Source organism: Papaver somniferum, unplaced genomic scaffold (assembly GCF_003573695.1).
Source record: "Papaver somniferum cultivar HN1 unplaced genomic scaffold, ASM357369v1 unplaced-scaffold_16, whole genome shotgun sequence".
NCBI lineage: Eukaryota > Viridiplantae > Streptophyta > Magnoliopsida > Ranunculales > Papaveraceae > Papaver > Papaver somniferum.
Window position 1 is genome coordinate 1,163,708 of NW_020625486.1, and position 15,198 is coordinate 1,178,905.

Consider the following 15,198-nt stretch of genomic DNA (forward strand, 5'->3'; position numbering starts at 1 on the left):
CCAACTGCAGGTCTCTTGCAGCGACTTAAGAAAAAGACGAGACAATGACCCCTCCACTGTAACGCACAGTACCGGAGCATTAGAGACACTTTGGCCGTTGCGCATTTTTTATTCATAATTCTTAGAATGCTGTAAATGGCTGTTTTTTAAACCTTGGTTGAGATGCAGCAAGTTATATATCAGTTACATAATTTCTACACCACAACGAACGAGTGCAATGCAACTGACCTGGTTTACTGATTCTTCCAAAATGCCTGTTCATTAACAGTCCAAAATCAAATTTAAGAATCTAAGCACATTCAGACCTAAGGGAAACCGGTACGAAAAGTGTAACACTGGATCACAAAGATTAGTCATATCGTAAGGGCCGGCCCGTAACTTTAAGAGTAGAACTCCACATTGTTGCTTGTTTGGAGTCTTCTTGTTTTCATTATTGGTTTCAGTCAGAAGGGAAGTCGATTCTCAGTAAGAAGAGCTCTACTGCAGCAAGCAGAGCCACTGCTTCACCTTGTTCCAGATTTTGTTTGCTATTCTTGCTGCAATATCGGATTTTGCAGTTCAGCAATTGGTGTTTTAGTACAGCAAAAGCATTTGAATGCCCAAAGCCCACACAGCATCCATGGCTTCCTTTGCAGCTATTTCTTAACAAGGTTTTGTAGATATTAACAATATGTATGATTATCCCAAACTAGAGGTTCCAAAAAATTGATGTCCATTATTTAAAAATTGGCGTCATCATCCCAAAAAATTGACGTCATCATCCACATTGTTAATATCCCATAATAACAAGAATCATCCTGAAAACAGAGTTAAATGAAAATTGTGTGCAACCTCCAATATTTTCTTGTACAATCATTACATGACAGACCTGTAGAGCTCATCTGTTTCACATTCCCAGCTAGACAGCTTCTTCCCTCCTCACTGGACATCAGTGTGAGAAGCAACTCCTTGGGATGACTAGTAAACCTTGTCTGCATTCATTCAAGCAACAGGTAAATTTAAAGAACCTATAAGACGTGATATGTTTTAAATTGTATATTTGGGATTTGAAAAGTTCAGGATTAGTCTCTACAAAGATTTGTTCAAGAAGTGCAACTATGTTTACACTATGGAGGACTTAATAAAATGATAAATGGCGTCAGTATAGATATTCATAACTTGAAGTCGAAATTCGTTTACTTACCACTCATGCTTCTTTCCACCAGCCAGGATGCGTGAAATCTGAAGGCCTTTACTGAAAGCATTGTTGAAGAGCAGCCGCAAAGATAACGGAGTCCCATCCCGTATTCGTATCCCCTGGCTAGAGACCTTGTGGAACTCTATAACCCTAGTGCCTTCATCACTGGCTTACATGCTTGTGATATCTGATGCCACTCTCACCAAGAACGCAAACAATTAATTAGTTCAACAGGTAAAGACTAATTCCATAGGGTAAATATACACGACTTTAATGTAACACGGAAACATTTTTCAAACTGTCCAATGTTAGGTGAAAATAACAAAATTAATTTAACATCAGCAAGATGTATATAGCTCACAAAATTAATTTCTGCATTGTCATATAGTTGAACAGTAAAAACTGCAACTAGGTTTCTTTTCTTTTCTTCCCTTCTCTGTATCTTAGTATTTTAACCTTTTCTTTTTACTTTCTTTAGTTTTCCAGTAAGAAGTGAATAGCCTCTCTCCAAAATCAAGCACCAACGAAGTGTATCTGTTAAATTAAAGTATGACTTTCTTGCTTTGCCCATCAATATTGGTGTGGAATTTGTTCAGTGAATATGCAACTGTGCAAAGCTAATATTTCCATTTCTATAAGAAGCACGGATTCATTTTATTTCTATGATGATATAATGCTTCGCTGGCATCAAGATTTCAATATGGTAAGAGCTCAAGCCAATGTCTTTGTTAAAAGCTGTGTATTCTGTAACTAGGCATGGTGGGAGAGGGAGGGGAAGGCATTACCTGCAATAGGGCCCATCCTGTTGGCATGAAAGCGAGAAGGCTCGCGAAGATGTCACCAACTGTGAGATTCAGAAACATAAAGAGGATGCTAGCCATCACTATAAATCCAACGAACATCAACGCCTTTAGCAGTCTGAACATCAGCTGAAAATCTGCGCTGAACTTTCTCCTACCCACAGACACTATCTGATTTGCGTAGCCCAGGAAAGCAGAAAAACATATACACAATCAGCACTCATAGAGGAAATTAATGTTGTTAAGATTTTTAAAATACGACTTCACCTTCAAGATGATCGTCACAGCCACGATAACCAGCCAAGAGAGACCAAATACCTGAAAAAGGAATATAAACATGGCGGGTTACTACTTTAAAGGCAGAATCCCATGGTCCTCAGCATTGCAAATAAGAGTCGATAGGCAAGAGACGAGTCGTCGGAAATAGTACTCACAATTATGCTTTTATTTCCGTTGCAGACATGTAAATGATACACAATCCCATCCTAAAATAGAAAGAAACGAAGGGAAAAAACAACCTCCCAGAACCTGCCTGAGAACCCAGTGAAATAGAGGTGGAACACCAATCCCTCCTGGAGTATTTATCCACTTGGACCAATCATCCCAGTCCTCAACTATCTGTTGCCACTCAAACCCCGCAGAGTTAAAAAGAAACGGTCCAACAACCAAGATACGACCAAGAATCAGATCGAAGCTGTGTAGAACATGTAACTGTGGCCATGGGACTCGGAAGTGGCAGAACCATATATCCCATGCGCAACCAGAAGTAATACCAACTCCAACCCTTTCACGAAATGACTCCTTGAATACATCCTATAATTCTCAGCAAATTTCTCATGCCGAACGACAAAACCTCTTCCAGTGGCCCTGTACTTCGCACCACCATGCAGTACGGTACGTCCAAAATAATGAGTCTTTGTCCCAAGGGAAAATGTGAAGAACACAGCTGCAAGCTGAAGCTGCATGATGATGAAGTCACTCATGGCATTTGTAAAACCTCTCTCAAGTCCAATCTCCATTACCATGGGCAACGCCATAAGCTGGCCTATCTGAACAAGGGACTGTGATGCCATGGCAGCCTCTATAGGATAATCATGCCTGACTTGAGCAAACTTCATTATCGACTGCTCTAGTCCACTCCATGACAAGAATAGCTTCCCATACAAGAAAGCATAAACTACAATCACCACCATCTGCACAATAGAGAAACATACTGGCATAAGAGACAGTGGTCTTTATATTTTGATCATTTCTTCTGTGCATCTTTTTCCTTTTCTTCTACTTACTATTTTGAAGGATTAAATGCAACATGATTACCAAACATCTAAACCATGAATTACCACAAAAGGTACAAATTTACTAAGAAGTCCACAGATACAAATTTGCTACAGTCAGATCTGGTTACTGCGACTTAATCATTATGCTCCTATATTTTACACTAGGGTGTAACAGTAAAAATTCAAGCTTGAGTAGAAAACTATGTGTTATGAGCTCATTTTACATTCATGACGACAAACTTATGTTTATTAGGCAACTTCTAGAATTTAGTAGTTGGTGAATCTTAGACAAAATCAAAGAACCACTTTGGGCTTAAGAAACGGAATTCATTTGTTCTGCCTTCATATTTACTCCAGAAAATTATAGTCGAAAACACTCAGATCCATCTGTCTAATTTCAATAAAAAGGTAAAGTTTCTTTAAAGAAGCATAAAACATCAAATCGCATTGGAGTTCTTGCTAAATTGCCTTGCAACACACTCCTATGTTGCGTGGTTATATAGTTTCCTTATGCTCAAGGCAACAGAAAGATCCAGTTGTAAAGACTAACTTGGTCATTCGATTCCAAATTAGTTTAACTTTATCTTTAAAATACTACTAAATTGTGTTATTTGTAATCAGGTTGAAAGTATTTTTACCATTGAGCTGACGTAAAACCCAACTGTTGTGTAATAACAGGACATCATACGGAACACGTCAAATCTGTGCCCCAACCGATAGATATCCCAGCTAAGAATCTGCTCTCCATGACCACATGCAGCTTTGGCTTCGAAGAGTGAAATTTGATTAAACCCAACATCTCGTCCTTCCCAACCTGAATGTACTCATGGTGGGTAACATTTCCACGTCTTAAAGTTGAGTTGTATCCTGACAAGGAAAATGGAAAAGAATTAAAATAGAGTACAGGCACCTTCAAAAAAATAGTTCAAGTGCATCTGGAACAGAAGAAGTATTTCAGAGAGGCCTTGCTGATGAAAAGGACAGACATATATTACCAGCAAAGATGTCTTCACTCAAATTGATACCACGAGAAGCCTTGCTGATGCCCCCTCGAGTAATATGGACAATTCTGTCAAAAACGTCGGGATGCCCATAATGGAACCTAACCCTGTCAACCACGGAGTAAGAATCTTCAAAACTGGGAACACAAAGAAAGAAGAGAAAAAGATCTACAAATGTCCTGACAAAGCAGATGAATACTAAGAACTCATTTACAGATTAAGCATTTACAGATTAAGAACTCATTTACAGATTAAGCATGACCAAGGGAACAAACTCTACAAAGTATGACTGAGTAAAATACCAATACCAGAAGAGAGTACTGTGGAATAGATATTACCAATAATATTGCGTGTATGTGTTCGTGTAGGAACAGGAAAACGGTCTTAGGCACGGAAATTCAGAAAGACATTATGTTTACACTTTCTCTTCGATTATGTGCTTTAATTTTTCAGCATTAATTTGTATTTCTAGTCTAGATCGCCACTGTTTCAAGCTACAGGTATGATATTATCCTACATTACTATGCTATAAAGTCTACACTAGTACCAAGTTCAACTGTCCAAGACTCCAAGTACACACAAGTATTAGTAATTTGTGCAAATACCTACTGCGGAACCTGCTTCTATGTCGACAGGACAAAGGTTCAAACAACCATCCTATAATCACATGGGATATTCCACTAAAATAGGAAGTACAAATATGATAAAGGCCAAATCCCAATCCATCATTGGCATACATATACTTGGCACAATGAGAGATATGCAGCAATGCCAGTAAGTGCACCACTCAGGTTGATGGCCATAATTCTAGTAAAAATTTCCTTCAGTAAAAAAAAAAAAAAAGAATGTACTTCGTAAACTCCACTCAAGCATGTGGCAGTTGAGACTAACAGTGCACCATAAGTAAGATTACAAATGAAACTTACTTCAATGGTCTTGCTAGAACTCTTTGACCAATAGTGACGAAACTTGAGGAAACCATGTCAGCATGTCTTTAATTCTTTCAGGAGCCACAGAGAAGGATTGCATGTAGCAAATAGGAAGGGCAACTGCCCACCCAAGACTAACCACTATTTTTAGAAGATTTCTCAGCACATCAGCAAACCTCCATCTGTGGTAGCCTGGGAAGTTCAGAATGAAGTCCAAAACACCTGACATCACATGAAAGGAGAGGGAGGGAGAGAGAGATCAGTAAATAGCAATCCAGCAAACTCCAATAGTGATCACAGAAATATAAAAAGAGTCTAGAAATGGAATACGAGAATCATAGTACAATTAAGCGATGAGATATTTGGTGTCATACTTTCTACAACTGTTCAATGATTTAGAAATGGAACAGGTGAATTTAAACCTCGATTCTTGAATAAAAGTAGATTCTTGAATAAAAGTACAACGTAAGGTAAGAGCAAACAACAGAAGCATAGGGAATATGAACATTAGTATAAGAACAGCAAACCAAAACTAAATTTGATATGTTATTTTTCCATCAAGATCACAGGATAAGGTTTTGGATTTCTTCTAGCAAAGCCATCACATACTCTGTAGACCAGAGTGATTTATTTTGTACATCAATATCATTTTACAGCTTAAATTTGTGGATTCCAAGGAACACCTCCAACTCTGTTCGGTATTCAATAGCATTTCCAATAATTTATCAGCAGGTCGTGTTGTGTATCCAAATTTCAGCTTTTCAGTGGATCATCAAATCAAATGATAATTAATTAAAAGATGAACTAAGATAGGACCATTACACAGTTCACTTTGAACTACTCAAAACACCTCTCTGTCAAACGGGGCAAATTTATTCTTTTAACTTTTAAGCAATCCCGAGTAAAGGGTGCTGTAAAGATCTCTTTCAAAGATGCTGACTGATTTACATGATTCTCCATTGATGAAACATAGCAACGCGCTGGACTAAATAAGAGTTTAACTGTTGCACCTTCTATTAGCTAATCTTTTATCAGAGTTCCTCCCCTAGTTTGCCCTTCATTAAACTAACTACAGCCATATGAGAGGAGCTTACCCTAACATGCTTGACGGTATTTTACTATTTTACTGTTGTATACTTGTGGGTGAAAAATAACTATTTAGTGACTCGGAAATAGGAATTGGAATAAAGAAAGACAGTCATATCTCTGCAACCTAGAAACATAAACAATTGTTTGAATCCTGTGTGCATTCTTACTTTGAAGGAAGCGCAAGAAAGCCGCTGTGATGAATATAGTAGAAACATGATACAAGATATCCTTTTCAAATATATCTGATGGTGAATTTCCACGCCATGCAACAATTATCATAGCCTGCAACCAAAAGTTAAAAGACAGGTAAGCTAATAGTATATTCTTGCCGGACATCTACCAGCACCAGTAAGTACATACCATGATTCACTAAGAATTACGACCAATTTAAGTTTAGTGATTCTTATGCTAAGAGACAGGCAACATCGTGCAGCTTACAAGCAGTACCACCCTAATACCAAATATACCTGAAGTGCCAACAAATACAAGGTCCACATCCGATCGAAACTTCTGAATATGTGCCTGTGCTTTCAGATTCTTGTTGAGTTGCTTGTTTCCCCTAGCAATCAGTTTTATAGTGGTCAGAAGATTCCTTCGGTGCAAATGTACCAAAAGGCTAAATAAAAATTTGATCAAGTCAATGGTGCCTATATATAACTATAAAGGAAGATTATACATACCTTATCTCGCGTTGATTTGAAGAAATCACTGTCATCGCGCATGGGCCAGTCCAAAGAGAAGCAATCAGCTGACCTGAAAATATGTTACAGACACAATTGTTAAACTAGTTAAAGGAAACATAAGTTTAGTCTCACTCTTGATTCATCAAATTCTATACAGACCAGAAATACTCATTTAGATCATCGTAGTTACACCAGGCTGAATGAGGGGCTTTTCCGTTTTTGCTTTTCTGGGATTCCTGGATACTGAACATCACTAGTTCATCATACATATGGCAGCCAGATGGTCAAAATTGACATATTTCATAGAATGCTACCTAATCAATTACACGATATATTTGTGTTATAACTTTTCTGAGGAATGCTTCATCCTCCCCACCATACGAAGGTTTGATATTTTCTCCAGTTATGATGCTGATAATTCCGGCTAATAGACCATCAAGTTCATTTGCCATCTGGAGATGCATTCAAATCTTGCAACTTAATACGTGAGTCCAGGCAAAAATAACTTCCACGGGAAAGGGAACCAATGCTGCACTCACACTGTGAAAGATATAGCACAGGCATTCTGGCATGAATAAGAATATAAAGATCCATGTAGAGTATTTTCCTCTACTGAATCTCTTGCCGTCCTTCAGGGAGCCTGCAAGAATCGAAAGTCAAATTCTATATGCGGAAGAGGTTGGCAATTAACATAATTTACTAAATCATACCGCAAACTGTGCTTTATTCCCAAGAATTTGCACCATGTTTTGTAGTTTTTAAACAACTTGTTCATTACTGCATCTATTACTCACCCATCCAGCTGCACAAAAAAGGCAAGGAAAAAAGAAACGAATTATCGATTTGGTGTTGATGAAGACTAATGCGGAATGATGTTCAGAGTTCTGCTAACGGAAGTCCAAGTGGTTTGATACATAAATAAGTTGAAATTGAACAACAGGTAACTATAACCTCTAGAAGTTACAACAGCTTTTACATAGTGCGGAACTTCATTCTACCTTCTTAACTTTGCAATTCACATAGAGAAGTTCAAAACAACAACAATTCACAAGTCAACCTCAGCAATAAACTCTCTAAAGAGTGTATGACCACGACATACATAAACACAGATATTACAGAAGATGGAAACCATTATGCATATTATGGAAACTGTATAGCGCATGGAACTTAAGTTACTACTGTAGCATCATCGGACTAGGAGAAAGTGCCATCTTTGAGTAGTGACAAATGCATGAAAAATTAAATCTACGCTAGGAGAGAATACAAAGTCTTATAAGAAGAGACCTTGTTAAGGGGTTCAGGCCTGGGCTCTAGTCATATGTGAACATCCGCAAGAATTAATAGTAGATGCTCTCTTTGGTTCTTAACGCTTTCTTACTGCGAACACACTGATTAATACAAAAGTCTCATCCATGTTAATAAAAATTTGATCATATGCATGCAGATCTTTTTACCTGAAATCCAAACATAGCCCTTAGCCAGTCCAAAAGGTCCAACTCTCCTACTTCTTGTCTACGCTGCTCAAATGAAGAAGGCCATCTCAATCCACGGGTATCCCCAAGAGCATCCACAGATGCCTTAACCTGGGATAAAGAGAATTTAAAACAACCAAAATGAAGTACAGAACAATATGAACTACCAACAGGTGAAGGAACCCAATGAACCTTGTACCTCATCAAGATGCATGATACACTGAAATGCACCAGCTGCACCCAATGGTAGAATGTTATATGGTGTATAGAATTATGTTAGACCGATGCACGGGAAATTGAGATACTCCAACAGGATATACAGCATAAAAGAGAGCAGGAAGAAATTTCTTACTCTTTCTAATCGCTGGGAGAGACCTGTCTTGAACTGTGGTACACCTCTACCAATGGATTTTGGATCTAATGATTCTAATCTATGAGCTTTCTCAAACGCGTATAATCGACCTTGTAATTAGAGTTCAAAAACACGCAGTTCTTCAATAAATAAACTATAATCTACATAATAAAAGAGACAAAAAACCACAATGGACCAACTCTGGAAAATTCGTATGTTCAGTATAGTGATGACACTTACAAATACAAGCAACACGAGGATGTTCAGGTTCGACCTCACTTGCAACACGGAGTATAGGGACAATGCTACCAAGCGAAGATGGCACAACTTCGTTGTCAAAGACTTCCAATGACAAATTTGTTGTGGCAGTACTTGTTGACGGCCTACTGGTCAAACCTCGTAGACCTGATGATGTTGATGCTTCGGGATCGTGCTGCCCTGATGCCATTATGGTAATAATGCTCCCAGCTGATCAGATTTCCGATGCCAACCAAAAAACAAACTTAAACCCAACGAAATTTAGTTAGTGTACAAACATTACGACCACTTCAAGATTCAGGCATTTACTAACACAAATTCATTTCAATTGTTTCTCTTATTTAGATTAAGCAATCTAATCCATGCTCTCATAGTAGCATTCAATAATAACATAATTTGTAAGAAACTCAACAACTAACAATACCTAAAAAGTGAACAAAAGATATTACAAACAAAATAGTTCAAGAACCAATTTCACAGTAAAAGAAATTGGATCTAGCTAACAATACATACATGCAGTGAGATTTGGATCTAACAATAAACTACATAACACTGAAATAAAGCTTTCAAGTGATGCTGATCCTACTAATTTCAGCATTTCTTAACAATAAATGATGGTAACTAGCTTTCTTTTTCAAGAAACACTTTCTTCAAACCTACAATTCAGATGATTTTAGTGATACTTTCGGATTTTTTTGGTGCATTTTTGATAATTGGACTTAGATCGAACTGAATGTGATTTTACTTTCTCTATCAGCTTATCATCGAGAATTTAATCTGATTTTAGTGTTTATTGAGAGATTTCTTTTCTAGATTGATTTCTTGGTGTTAAGGAATTTCTAGGGTCAAGTTTCGATTATGATAACGGAAATGTAAGGTTTAGTTTGAGGTTTGATATTGTCAAAAATCGTCTCAATTAACTGATAACCTTCAACTGAAAAGTAAGACTTAGGCGTTCGATTTCGTTTTCGTCTACTGAAACTTACATTTCCATCATCATAATCCAAAATTTAACCCTAGAAACTCATTAACACTAAGGAAACTTAACCTAGTAAAGAAATCCTCAATGAACACTAAAATCAGATGAATTTGGATCATCATCACTTATTAAAGAAAGCATAAAATCAGATTGAGTTCGATCTAAGTCCAATTATGGAAAATGCACAAAAAAAATCTCAGTAAAATCATCTCAAGAACACTAAAATCACCTCAACAACTGATAAAATTTTATTCGATCATCATCACTTATTAAAGAAAGTATAATATCAGATTATAAGTTCTATTTAAGCCCAATTATCGAAAATGCACAGAAAAAATCTCAGTAAGATCATCTCAAGTAAAATTAAAATCACCTCAACAAGTGATAAAATTTTACTGAAAAGTAAGACTTACACTTTCTATTTAATCTTCTTCGTCTACTAAAACTCTCATCAAACGATTGATACTGTGAGGAAAAACTAGAGTTACAAAGAACAGTAGGCGGAACCAGGATTCCAGACTAGGGGGTTTGGGCAAAAATTTGCGCAGCGGCAAAACAAAGAGATTACCTCTTAAAAGAACATCTACGGCTCATGCAATTTCTTTATTATTCGATGATATGAAATGTAAATGACCTCATAGGAACAACACAGACAACAGAAGTAACAGTAACAGGAGATGATAATGCAGAAAAATTGTGCAAAAACTGGAAACATGCCGAAATCGGCCTCAACAGTTAAAATCGTTAACAAGAGAGGAAAACAGAGGAAAGGGAAGAACAAGAGCAATAACACTAAGAAGAGTGGTGAAATTGTTCAGATGATAATAGGCATAAAAAATCAACACCAACAGCCGACAAGGATAATACAGTAAGTGGTCAAGGGAATACAAATGGTGATGCCGGGGAAATAAGGGCTGTGCAGTAAATACAAACTACATAAGGTATATACGACATCCCCTAGCATCAAAGGCACAAGTCAATAGTAACAGATCATCAGGAAGTATATATTAATGAGACAAAAAGGGTGGTAATCTTCAAAGTTACCTTGGCGGCAGAATAATTTTAGCCATTGAGGTTGGAACCACGGAGTTGGTAGATCAGGACATGGTAAAGAAAACAAAATAATATGAATCTGCTCATGAATGCTCAGAGAGATCCTGAACTCAACTAGAAAAAAATCACCACACCACATCCATTCACTTCCCAATGGTCAATTCATAATCACAGATTCAACTAACTTGCCTAATTGATAATCACAGACTAATGGTTGCAAGATTAAACCTAAAACATTAACATTTTCAATTTTACAAACCCTAGAAATAGATTATGATAACCTAAATTAAGAAAAATTAATCCATGACCTTTTTTGATGAAATTATACAAACCTAAAACAGTAACATTTTCGTCGAATAACCTTACCAAGGTTTTCTATTCTCCCTCTCTTTCTCTCTGCTTGACGAATTTTGGCTATCATTTACTACCCAAAAAAAATCTTTGTCTGTGCATACATCAAAGAAGAATTTCAGAGAAATTTTGAGAGGGTATTTACAGACGAGGGGCGGAAATCGTGAACCATTTTTCCCGGATAATGCTGGATATCAGAGGAGGAGAGGAAGAAGAAGATGAAGTAAAAGCTCGCTTCTGTTATTCTTATGCATTTTTTTTTCGATGTTTTCTATGCGTTTTTTATGTTTTAGGAAAAATAAATAACTATTTTTCCTAAATTTAAAAAAATGTTTCCTTCAAAAAAAGATTAAATTAACAAAAGGGGCGCTACACAGCAAAGATTTGCAGGGATAAAGGGGAACAATGGAGTCATCACACTGTTGACCGGCCCGGAACCGGTGCCGAGTGTACGACGCACAAAGCCCGGCTCAGCGGGAAGGCCTTCTTTTCGGAGCCCAATTCTGATTTTTATGTTTAGAAAAATATGAAAAAGTTAGGGAAGCTATTATGTTTGCGGAAGTTATTGTGTTAAGAAAAAGAGGGACGACTTACTCACACTTCTGTTTTCAAACTATCTCACATGCGTCATTTCATCCGGAAAATTCTAGACGTAGCGGGTTTGAAGTTAATATTTTGACTATATATGTGCCTTTATAGTTCTACATGCCTACCAAAAAGAGCAAATTTCGAAACTTGTAACACCAACATCTGCTATTTTGAAAATTAACCGTTGAAAATTATCGGTTTTTCAACTTTTAAATTAAAATCGGTAGATTGCGAGGTTTGGTATTTCAAAATGTGCTTATATTTGGTAGGTATGTAGAGCTTTGCAAGAATAATATATCCCAAAAATATTAGCCTCAAATCCGCTACCGTCTAGGATTTTCTAGGAAAAAATGACGTCCAAAATATGAGATAGTGTGAATGAATTCTCACTATTAGAAAGAGCTATAGATAAAAATATTCGAACAGCGAACCTCTAATGCTTCCAAGCTTATGGTTAACCACTGAGCTACAAAGCATTAGTTGATATTTAATAAATGGACATTTATTTTATTTATATATATATTGTTGTACTTACAAATAAGTTAATTGTTATTACCTATTCAATTTAGTTTCACAGTAAAATACTAATCATGTTATGATTATGAAATGATTCTTAATTACTTTTTTTTGCTGAGGATTCTTCATCATTTTTCTGTTTTTCTAGCCGATAAAAAGATTAAAAAGAATATATTAATAATTATTGTTATAAAATAATTTGGGAGAAAAATAGTTGTACAAAGGCCCTTCGCACATAACCCTTTAAAACTCAAAATCGGCTCTGGTTGACCCATAGTTGCCTCAGGTATGTCTAAGTGGCTTGATTTTTAAATCGGGGATTTAATGATGTGGATTTTACTTAATTGGTTTCTGAATATTGTTATTCCTCCCGTTTTAGGTATCGTACCTTAGATGGCAGTCTACTTTCAGCTTTTGTTGTATAGTGTTAGCTAGCTCTTGTTGTTCAGTTAGAGTCCTTGGGGTTTTGTTATTTGTTTTTCTCTTTTGCTTAATATGGTTGGGCCTTGGACTGTTTTGGCCCAATATTTCTGTAAATCTTTCAATTGTTAATGAAAATTCTTTGATTTTGGAGAAAAAAAAAAGATATTTAATGATGATGCTTTGAAGATGGGGTTCTCTTATGGGTTGAAGATGGGGCGGCTCAAGTATGGGGTTAAGTAAGTCTTGCAGTTCGAGTCTTTTGTTTTGTTTGTTATTCTTGCTAGGGTTGAGCTAAAACACTTAAATCCGTGGATTTTACCTATACCAATCCGTATTTTGGCAGGTGGACATTTAATCTGTTCCTCGTCGGGTTGGATGCAAGTGAACTTTTAAAACCGGTAATTTTTGTGGGTTATAGAAAGTGGTAGTAAAAGTTCGTTCAACTCGGACGTGTAAAGATTCATTTTAGATCTAATTCTTAATTAAACAAGAAAATATGTAGAAGATGGTATCGATAATTCGAGAGACTGGGACTCAGGATTCCACCATTACTCACATTAAATTAGTTCATATAATGATTCTAGACAATTCAAGCTCTTTTTTTGACTATATTTCTTTGCCAAAAGTAGATTTTGTAAAACATTAATTTTAGATCATAAGCGTGACGATCAAAAGCTCAAAGTCTAAGCATACATCATCAAACGAAGTCACAACTAATTAATCAAAATCATAAATCAATTAAAACAAATGCAAATAGTAAAAATAATCAATTATAGTTACTAATCAATTGTGAAACATGGCTTCTTCCATTGTCCCAGTATTGGGGTTTAGCTCCACATGCTCAAAACGCACCCAAAAGATAAAAACATGGATCAAAAGGTGTATTTACACTGTTACAGAACCTACTGTTACAGAGAAAACCCTAACAGGAATAGTTGTTGCAAAATTGTTACAAGTTTGAAAGGAAAGGAGATGGCTTTGGTCGTCTTCTTCCTCTCGACTGCAGCTACTTCTCTGTAATTTTAATTTCTCTTTTGTTCTGTTTCTAAGCTTTCTGCCACTTCCCCAAAATCTTGATAAAATTTTCTGGGTCTCGAACCAACTTATATATACACAACAAACCCCCAAAATCCCGAGTTATTCTCTTTTTTCTTCACCTAAAAGTCTCGAAACTTTCCATTTAAATTTCCTCATTTCTATGTCTCTTGTATAGATCCAAACCTTTTGAAAAGATAACAACCAATTTCAGGAGAATGTTTTACCCTTTTCCTCACGTAACTTCCAAATAAAACCAGGAAGAAACCAAGAATATCTCTAACCTACCCGATATGGCCTTGTTTTATTCCAATCGATGATTACTTCTGTTTTTACTCGAATCCAAAACACGTACTTCCCTGTTGAATATCCAAGTGCCAGTCACATTCATTTCCCGTGAAAATATTCAATAAAATCTTAACCAAATTCTTCTCAGAACTTCCCGAAAAAATATTCAGGTGAAGAAACAAATTTTCCGGCCAAAAACTCCATTTGTACGATAGAAGAGAGGTATGCCCCTATCCAGTGTTGGGGTGCAAATAGAAATGGATACCCCTTATCAGGGGAGTGCCCCTTATCTGAAACTTATGGTGCCTTTATAAAATCTTCGTGGGTGCCAATGGTATTTTTCTGGGGCGTCTCCAACATACTTCAGGGGAGCCTGTAGATAATCTTTCGGTGTCGTAGACCACCAGACCAAAACCCTAGTTAATATCCCCCCATGTGACACGATTGATGTCTCGTGATTGTGGAGTCAGTTGCTGACTTTATCGGACGATGAGTCCTTGTATTGTTGAGTTGAACATAATTTGCAAATGTTCTGAGACTCATGGATTGAACATGCCTGCTGAGGCAAAATATCATTGTCGAATAAATACTGATATCCTGAGCAAACCGTGTTGCTGAATTGTTGAATATTGATAGTTGAACCAATATTCTTTAATCCGAGCAAATATTGTCGATTCGAGAATATTGTGGGTTTGAGCAAATATTGCTCGTTTGATGAATTGTTGGTAGCAGGACCAAATAAAATAAAATATTAATTTAAGATACTGACTGCTGGGCCGAGTATAATAAATAAAAGTGTTGATCACGGGATCAACATAAAATTATCAGTATTTGAATCTGCTCAGAATTATGTTTTGCAGAGCTCTGGATTCAAAACCCTAATTTTAATGAATTGATGATTTGTTGAAAATCAACCGCAAAGCGAAG

General features: G+C 36.6%; 1 pseudogene; it reads right to left on the reverse strand.

Annotated features, from left to right (window-relative positions):
* Positions 1 to 183: 183 nt before the first annotated feature.
* Positions 184 to 9,228, reverse strand: LOC113337394 (annotated as a pseudogene).
* Positions 9,229 to 15,198: the final 5,970 nt, after the last annotated feature.